We start from the raw sequence: 8281 nt of genomic DNA, 5'->3' as shown, positions 1-8281 counted from the left end.
GAAAAGGTGTCTAACTTAAGCCCTGTGACAAAGAACTATTGGGCACAATGAGACCAGTTGAAGCTTGAAGATGAAATTCTTCTCCAGTGATGGGAAACTGCAGATGGAAAAGTGACGACCTGGCAAACGGTTATACCGAGGAAGTTACGGGGAGTTGTGCTGCGTCAATCGCATGATAGTGTCACAGAGGATATCTTGGAGTTAAAAAAACATTGAGTCACCTACGACAGAGATTTTACTGGATAGGTATGAGGCAAGATGTGGAAGAATGGTGCAGGACATGCAGTAATTGTTGTGCTTAAAGGGAACCCAGGCATAAGGGATGTGCTCCAATGAAGTTATATCAAGTTGTCATACCAATGGAAAGAGTAGGACTTGTATTGCTGAAAATTCTTGGAAAGAATTTCTACCGGAAACAAACAAACAAGCAGATACTTAACACTACTTTAAGGATGGCATTGGACAATCAGAGAAATCTTGAAACATCTGTAGGAAATCTAAAGTGTTTAAAAAGGTTTAGAATATTTGCATGTTTATCATTAGTTATGACCAAATCAAAATGTAAAGATGAATGTTTTTATACGATAAAATATGACCTTTTTTAGTGGCAGTTGCATAATTTTTAATGACTTCTGTCACGACAGCAGAAGTCACGTGACGCTAGTAACATGTCATGAACTTCTAGAAGGATCCTGTCCCTTCCTGAAGTCTCGAGAGGCTTCTACACATGCGGTAGTCTTGTATATATAAGACCGGTAAGAACTGACGGCAACAATGTAATTGAACTGCGGACAGAGAGACATATTGTTGATCCGAGCACGTGAGGCGTTCGTTGTGAATTATAGCGTTTGTCATAGCGCGACTGTAGAAATTAAGTGTATTGCAAAGTTGTATTCAGAAAGAATAAACCAGTTTTATTTGAGAAAGGACTTGTATCGCTAAAGTTTTTTCGGAAAGAATTTTTACGGAAAATTAACTAACGACCAGAGAAGTAACACTTCTTTATGTTACGGCTTTTCAGGTATGAACTGTTTTTGTGAAACATGAATGAAACTAGCTCAGAATTTTAAAAAATGTAGACTACAAAAACAAAATATACATCCAAATTTTAAGCATATGTAATCTATTTCTGTTCAGCTCTGCAAATCTATTTTCATATAGCAAACAGAAACTGAGAAATTAGATTTTAACAATATAAAAATAACAAATATTTGACAGTTTTCAGAAAGTCACGCAAAACTACCCGAGGGCTATTTGCACATAATTATGCCCAGTTTTCAACATGTATACCAGAAAAAAGGCAGCTTGTGAAAAACACCAACTACTAACTTTTGAGTTATTCTTATCTACCAAATAATGAGATTTTACTGTTATTCACGACCTCAAAATGCGGAACGTGTTTTGCAGCAAGTGACGAGAACTGCACAAACCTTCGAATTCACAATCCAAATAAACAGTATTTTATTTCAAGAAAATCATTCTTCTGCCTCGAAAAAATGGAAAAAATCAAAGAACGTCAGGGGCTTCTTCTTCAGATCTCGCTGGGGTTCTGCCTGTGCATCTGTTAGAATCCTTGGGAGCTGGAACGTACTCAGCACTAGAGAGTGAGTGTCTCTTTTTCCAAAATAATGAGGATCTTTTCTTCTACAAAAATAATTTAAGTGTATTAGATAAAAGTCAATTGCTTATTTAAAAGAATCAGAAGATAGTGGACTTTTCAAAATACTGAAATGGTTGTTCAACTCCCCGTCCCTCATGGCTATGTCCTTGCTTATTTTTGGAGAGGTTATCTCACTGATTTCAGCATTTAAAGGTTGACATTTCTGAAAATAAATGTTGAGAGTAAAATTCTAAAAGTTTTTCTCATAATAGTAGGCAATTCGACAATTCTTCGAACGGTTGAAATCACAATAGTTTTTTTTTTTTTCTGTTATGACTAACGATTCCTCAATGTAGAATAATTTGACAGTGAATGTGAAAAATATGTTTCTGAAGCCTTGTTTAAATTTAAATAACTAATTCATAATAAAATTGTATTTATATTAATCTCTCCCTTGTATTTGTTTATTTTATTTGTTTCAAGAAATAGCCACGTATCAGCTGTTATTTGTATTTGAAATTTTTCAATAGGATTGAGAACAGCGTTTGACGAGCCAGTGCTCTCATAACATCAAATCCCACAATTCCTTCTTACAAACATATTAGTTATGTATACATCCGCTTGCACTTATTTTTGTCTTCGTGGTTAGCATTTGTTTGCCAGCAGTAATTGCAAAAAAATAGGGTTTTTTGTGAAATTAATATACAACTAGTTTAAGGAAAATTAATTGAAACCTCGATATTTTAGTCTACACGTAAATATTACTCTTAATTGCTTTAAAGCTAAGCGTAGGAGTACCGACAGCTGAAAGATTTTGTGTAAGCCAGGAGTTGGTAGCCATTTTGATGCTGAACAAAGCTGAATTAAAAGTTATTGAAAATAAAATTTTGGCACAGTGATCACTCTGAAGTTGTTTTATATTGCCAATTACTATGCTTCAGACACTTGCGCATGTTTACTCGTAGCCATGGCAGATAGAAGAAAATTGCAAGGTAGGGTAATCTTGCTGTCATATTTGAATGAGTAATGTTACTGTTAGACTGTAATAGTACTGCCACTAGTGGCCAGTATAGTCTGTAACATGACTTTGGGTATAGTTATTGAGGCTTTGCACTGATGCTTGGTATTGGTAAGGTTCGGTTCTGTATCTCCTTCAATTCATGTTTGCCTAGGTTGGGCAAATATTATTACATTAAAGTTTGTTGCAAGTTCGATCTTCAGGCATGGTGCTGAAGTAGACATGGGGTATCTTTTTGTTATTTGTTTGAAGTTAAGTACATAAAGCAAAAAATTATGCAGTGTATGCTTTTTATTTGAAATTAAAATCAAAATGCTAACGACTTTATGGAGCATACTTCTCAACAGAAATTCAATTTTGTTCTGCTAGTTTATCGTTACAAATCTAAGACATGAACTTTTCTTAAAATATTTGCTGAACATGAATAACTTAGCATTTTAACACAAACAACAAGAACAACAACAACAAAAAAGGGATTATGAATCTATCTTAACACCAAAAAGCACAGAAATGTAAGCTAAAGCTACCAACATGTCCACATTTGAAAACTTGTATTATTTTCTTTATGGAAGTTAGTTCATACATGACATTAGGAAATGTGTGGAAGGAAATGGCTAGATGTTCTGACAGTAAACACACACATTTCTCGTATGCTACTACTTCCATACTGTGTGAATCTCCCCAAAGTTGGAAAGGCCCATCCACATGTTTTTTGATATAGTATATGAACTAATACTAACTAATAGAATAATACAAATTTTCAGATAATGTGTGCATTTCAGTGTATTTAAAGTGCATCATAGTTTTAATAACCTATCCACTTGATGTTTTTGTTTTTTGTGTAATACTATTATACACCTTTAATTCTTGAAATTCTCTAAAGAACTAGGTAAAGAATGCAGTGTTAAAAAATATAATAAATCTAATACTAATGTCTTATAACAAGTATGTCAATCATTGTATCTGTCGTATCCAGTGCTTACGAGGCCTTTCACACTATATGGTACCAGAGCTCATCAAGCTGGCTGTGATACAACACAGTAGCAGTTGAGATGCTGTTTGTTATCAAACTGCATGAACAAGAAGTGTATTAAATTGATGAATTGTAATTTTTATAAAGATTATATGCCATTTACAAATTGGAATTATGGTTAGGTTTAATAACACAGTATTATTTATTTATTATTTAAAGTTGAATTAACTTATTATTCAGAAGAACTAATGAAGAAAAAAACAAATAAAAATTAAAGGTATTCTTGTTTGGAACAGAGATTGTGGTCTTTTTTTTTTTTCTGTTTACACCAGAGACTTTTATTATTTATTTTTTGAATTTTTAGCAAACATTTCGATAAATATTGTGTAAAATGAACGAATATTATTATTACTAATGGTTTTATATGGAAATTTTGGAAAACAAAATGGAAATAACATTTGCTGTTGGATGTCTTTTTATATTTTGGTGTAATGTTCAATAAATAAAGTATCAACTTCATCTAAAACAGTTATTGTTTCCTGGTGCATTAATATAAACAATGAATGTGACCTGACCCATTGGAATCTTATCAACTATCTAAGATGATATCCACAGAATGGAACTATTATCTTACTGGTACTCAAAAATTTAAATTATATAAATTTGAATAACAATATTTTCATACCAGGGATTTCTCTAAATTTTTTCTTTGGAGGGGAAGGCTTTTAGTTGGTTACTGTGTGGTGTAGGACATTTAAGTTACTAAAGATTCACTATGTGTGTAAACATGGTCTGGTTGTATTATGCTTAAATATTTTTGTGCAAGTATATATGAAATGGTATTATTTTAAAGGTACCTAGCTTTTTTACACCAAACATTATATAGAAAATCTCAAATTTGTAAAGAATATATGGGGAGCTCTCCCCTGCCCTATGGGGAGAAAACCTCTGCATGCACAAGTATTTGCTATAATTATTTTATCTTTAGATATAATTGTAAAATGTGTGTAATATTTCATTATATTAGATTTGTTAAACAAGGTAATTTAATGGCTTAACCAGTATAAGACAAATTTTATTTGTAATTAGTACTTATAGCTTAAGTGCCATAAAAAAAATAAAGATAATCTTAAAAAAACATTTTGTTTATCCATCTAGATTGTATTGCACAGTGCATTAATTTAAATTACAGTATATTTGTTAGAAATTAGTTGGTAATCATTTTATCAGCTATAAAACTAATTAATAAGAATTGAGTAAACTTTCTTTAAATTAATCATTTGGTTGTCAAGGAAAAGAATTGACCAATTTTGAGTCTTATTAATTGCCAAAATTTTATAACTCGCTGACGTATTCCAGTAGTATTTTTAATGGCTTCAGATAAGTTTTAATTTCTGGTTCTTTGTTTATCAGTTCAGTCCCCTACAACTTACATAAAATATTTTTTACCTTGTGAAAGTAGTTGCAAATGTTTTGCAAGTTTGTTATTATTTTTTATTGTAATGCAATTCTTAGCATTTTCAAATCCATATTTGGTTGAAGCCTCCTTACCTCAAAAAAATAAAATAAAATAGTGGGTGGTTGCTACCATAACCAGGACTTGTTTACAACTACAGTTATTGTACATTGGGATAGCTCAACAGGTCATGACTGCATACAAGTGCATTTCTCTCTTTTCTAGGGCTGGAAAAGTGTAAATGTAATAAATTATATGTATACATCACTCCCTTCTCCATAGTAAAGAAGATTCAAACAGTTCCATTCAGTTATTTTTTCTTTTGCTCCTAAGCCTTGTCTTTACCCTCTTCTCTCCAAGTCCACCACATGTTTACTCTTTAGCTGGTCAGAGAAGAGTAATGGAATGCAGCATAAGATTGTAATGTGTAAATATATATAATTGGGGCCACTAAAAATAGAAGTAAGTACAAAATGTCACATTCAAAAAATAAAAGTATAAATGCCAACTGGACTTGTTTGAAAAAGTTGGTGAGAATACTGTAAAAGTTTGTTCAAACTTGCTAAGTTATCACCAAGTTTCTGTTATTGTATATCTCAATCATATCCATTTGAAACATCCTTACTGCCAGCTAAATGAAGACTTGCCATAAGCTCATCAGCTGTTGATAACAGAATTTTCCTGCTATCCTCTGATTCAGCAAGAACACATGAGATATCTGATCATGTACTGGTTCCAGTTCAGCTTCTATCTCACATAGAGTCTGAATAAAAACTATCTTAGTGGCCACGTGTGATTGAGTAGAACACATAGTGTTTATAATACTAAAGCTGGCTAACTTGAAAGATGAACTCAATAAAGCCTCACATATGAGCTTATCAATAGACTGCTGGATATTAATAGCACAGGATTCCTACATTTTTTTTTGTGATTAACTACATAACTTGTGATTGGAAGTTTAAAATTGTAGTCTTAGCAAAAACCACACTAAAAGTGTGGTATACATTGGGTGTACTTGGTGGATTTATTCAAAATCTCATCAAAACATTGCATCTACATGGCAAGGTATTTGTAGTTGTCAGTGACAATGCTTCAACTGAGATCTTGGTGAAAAGAGTTGCAATAAGCAAGCTCTCCCATACACCACACACTTATTAACAGCTTTCATTTAATGTCAGTCTGAAATTGGAAAGAATATCATGTACACTTGGAGCATTATGACATCTGAGTCATTTTAAGCATAGCACTTGTACTTGAAACATGTTGGAAGACAGTAGTGCATTATGAATCTTTTGCAACACCTGCTGGTTCAGTGCTTCAAAACTTGTGGGAATGGTGATTATTGTATGTTTGAGTGTTCCTTAGAACATAGATGGACAATTTGTGCTGTCTTATGACACAATTGAATTACAAAATTTACTGATGCTCATACTTTTAAATGAGAGCTGACAGATAGCCAACTCTACTATCTGAAGAAAGCATCACAAATACATTCAACACCTTAGTGTGCTGTGTTGTGTAGCAAGGTATTTGTTTTCTTACCCAGTTTTTCAGCAGACTTCAAAAGGGCTTGCTTCTTACACTTCTATTTTTATAGGAATCTGTTTCACATTTGGGTTCTAGTCCTTCTTTTTTTTTCTTTTTAATACTCATCACCTGCTTTTGAGACATTTGACCTGCAATAGTCATCCTGCCTTGGTTTCTTTTTTTTCTACTTCCCACATTCTATGTCCATTGGTTGGGTCTACTTGTTTGTTTTACCAGAGCCAAGTTGCCAAGTGTAGCAGCAGTCAGGTTAGCTTTACTCAAGCTGTTCAATGACTTTAAAGTACCAAACCTACCCTCCATATAACTGTTGAAGCATTGTATTAGCCAGGCTTCGACAAAAAGTTTCAGATCTAGGAGCTAAGTTTGATATAGAAAATTTATGGAATATATTTTGAGTCAGTTGTGTGGTCATGGTACAAGACATACAGTTTTACATTAAAAAACAAAAGGTTCATTATTAAAGTTTATTATATAACATATATTAAAGTTAAACTTCAATATGTACAATTATTCAAATAGTTGACTAAATAACTATAACTTAGGTGGATTCTTGCAATGAATGAAAGTATAATAAAAATAATCACTGCAATATCCAGAGCCCAAGCAGGTTGTTTCAGAATAGGTCTAATTTACTTATCACTACAACAATGTAATATAGTAAGCAAAGGCCTTTAAATGGCCTAAACTAACTTCACTACTGTTTGTATTGGGAAATGGGGGCTACATATATTTATTTATTTTCATAGCAATGAGTGCATGCTAATGATCACATGATATAAACAACCACTTGATAGTATTGCCTGAAAAACTGCCTATGGTCCCATCCGAGTCTAAACGCATGCACTGATTGGTTGAATTGAAAGAAAGAAGAAAAACAAAATGGTGCAAAATTAGTAACATGTTGTGCAATCGCAGTGCTTCATTCCTGAAAAAAACATGAAGTGCTGAATCTACCATTAATATCAAAGAAACAAAGTTTGATCAAGGACTCAAAGAATGTAAAAATAGTTCCGGACTTCCAAGAGTCCAGAACTGTTCTAGATTTGAGTTCTGTTTAGCACATCCCTGTGCATGAATAAAATGGCAGAAAATACTAGGTGCCATGATGAAATGTTTAGTTGCCATGGCAACCTGGGATTTGTTAAGGCCTGGTCTAAGCTCATTTTAGGGATCCTTAGGTTTAATAGATTTTGGGTCTAGTTTTTACCTTTATTTTAATCATCTCTCTCTACTTTCATCTAACTCTTTGTCTTTTCCACTTCCTTCCTGATAGTGTGCAAGCAACTATAAAACAATATCTGGCCAAAGTTTTTCACCACATAATTGATTATTTGGTTGCGTGACATATCTTTTTGAATCAAGTGTCATTAGTTTCACAGGAATTGGAAGTGATAGAACACATAAGTAAACAATACTGATTCTAAAAATCATGTTGAAAATTACTGATAACCTCAGGTTTCAAGTTATAATAGATTTGTTCAAAATATTTTAATATGTCATGATGTCAGAATTTAAAATATAATTCTTTTTTTTTGCCAAGTGTCAAAAAAAAGGCTTTTACTTCTACTTCTTAATAGTATTAATATATATTGTGTTGTTGTTGTTGGGCTTAAGATTCTTCTACAGTAGGTGTATGTGACTTGTTGATGATAAATTCAATGGTAAATGAATGGCACGAACTTGTTC

Source organism: Limulus polyphemus, unplaced genomic scaffold (assembly GCF_000517525.1).
Source record: "Limulus polyphemus unplaced genomic scaffold, Limulus_polyphemus-2.1.2 Scaffold3564, whole genome shotgun sequence".
NCBI classification, from domain to species: Eukaryota; Metazoa; Arthropoda; class Merostomata; order Xiphosura; family Limulidae; genus Limulus; species Limulus polyphemus.
Note: the sequence above shows the minus strand (reverse complement) of the source record.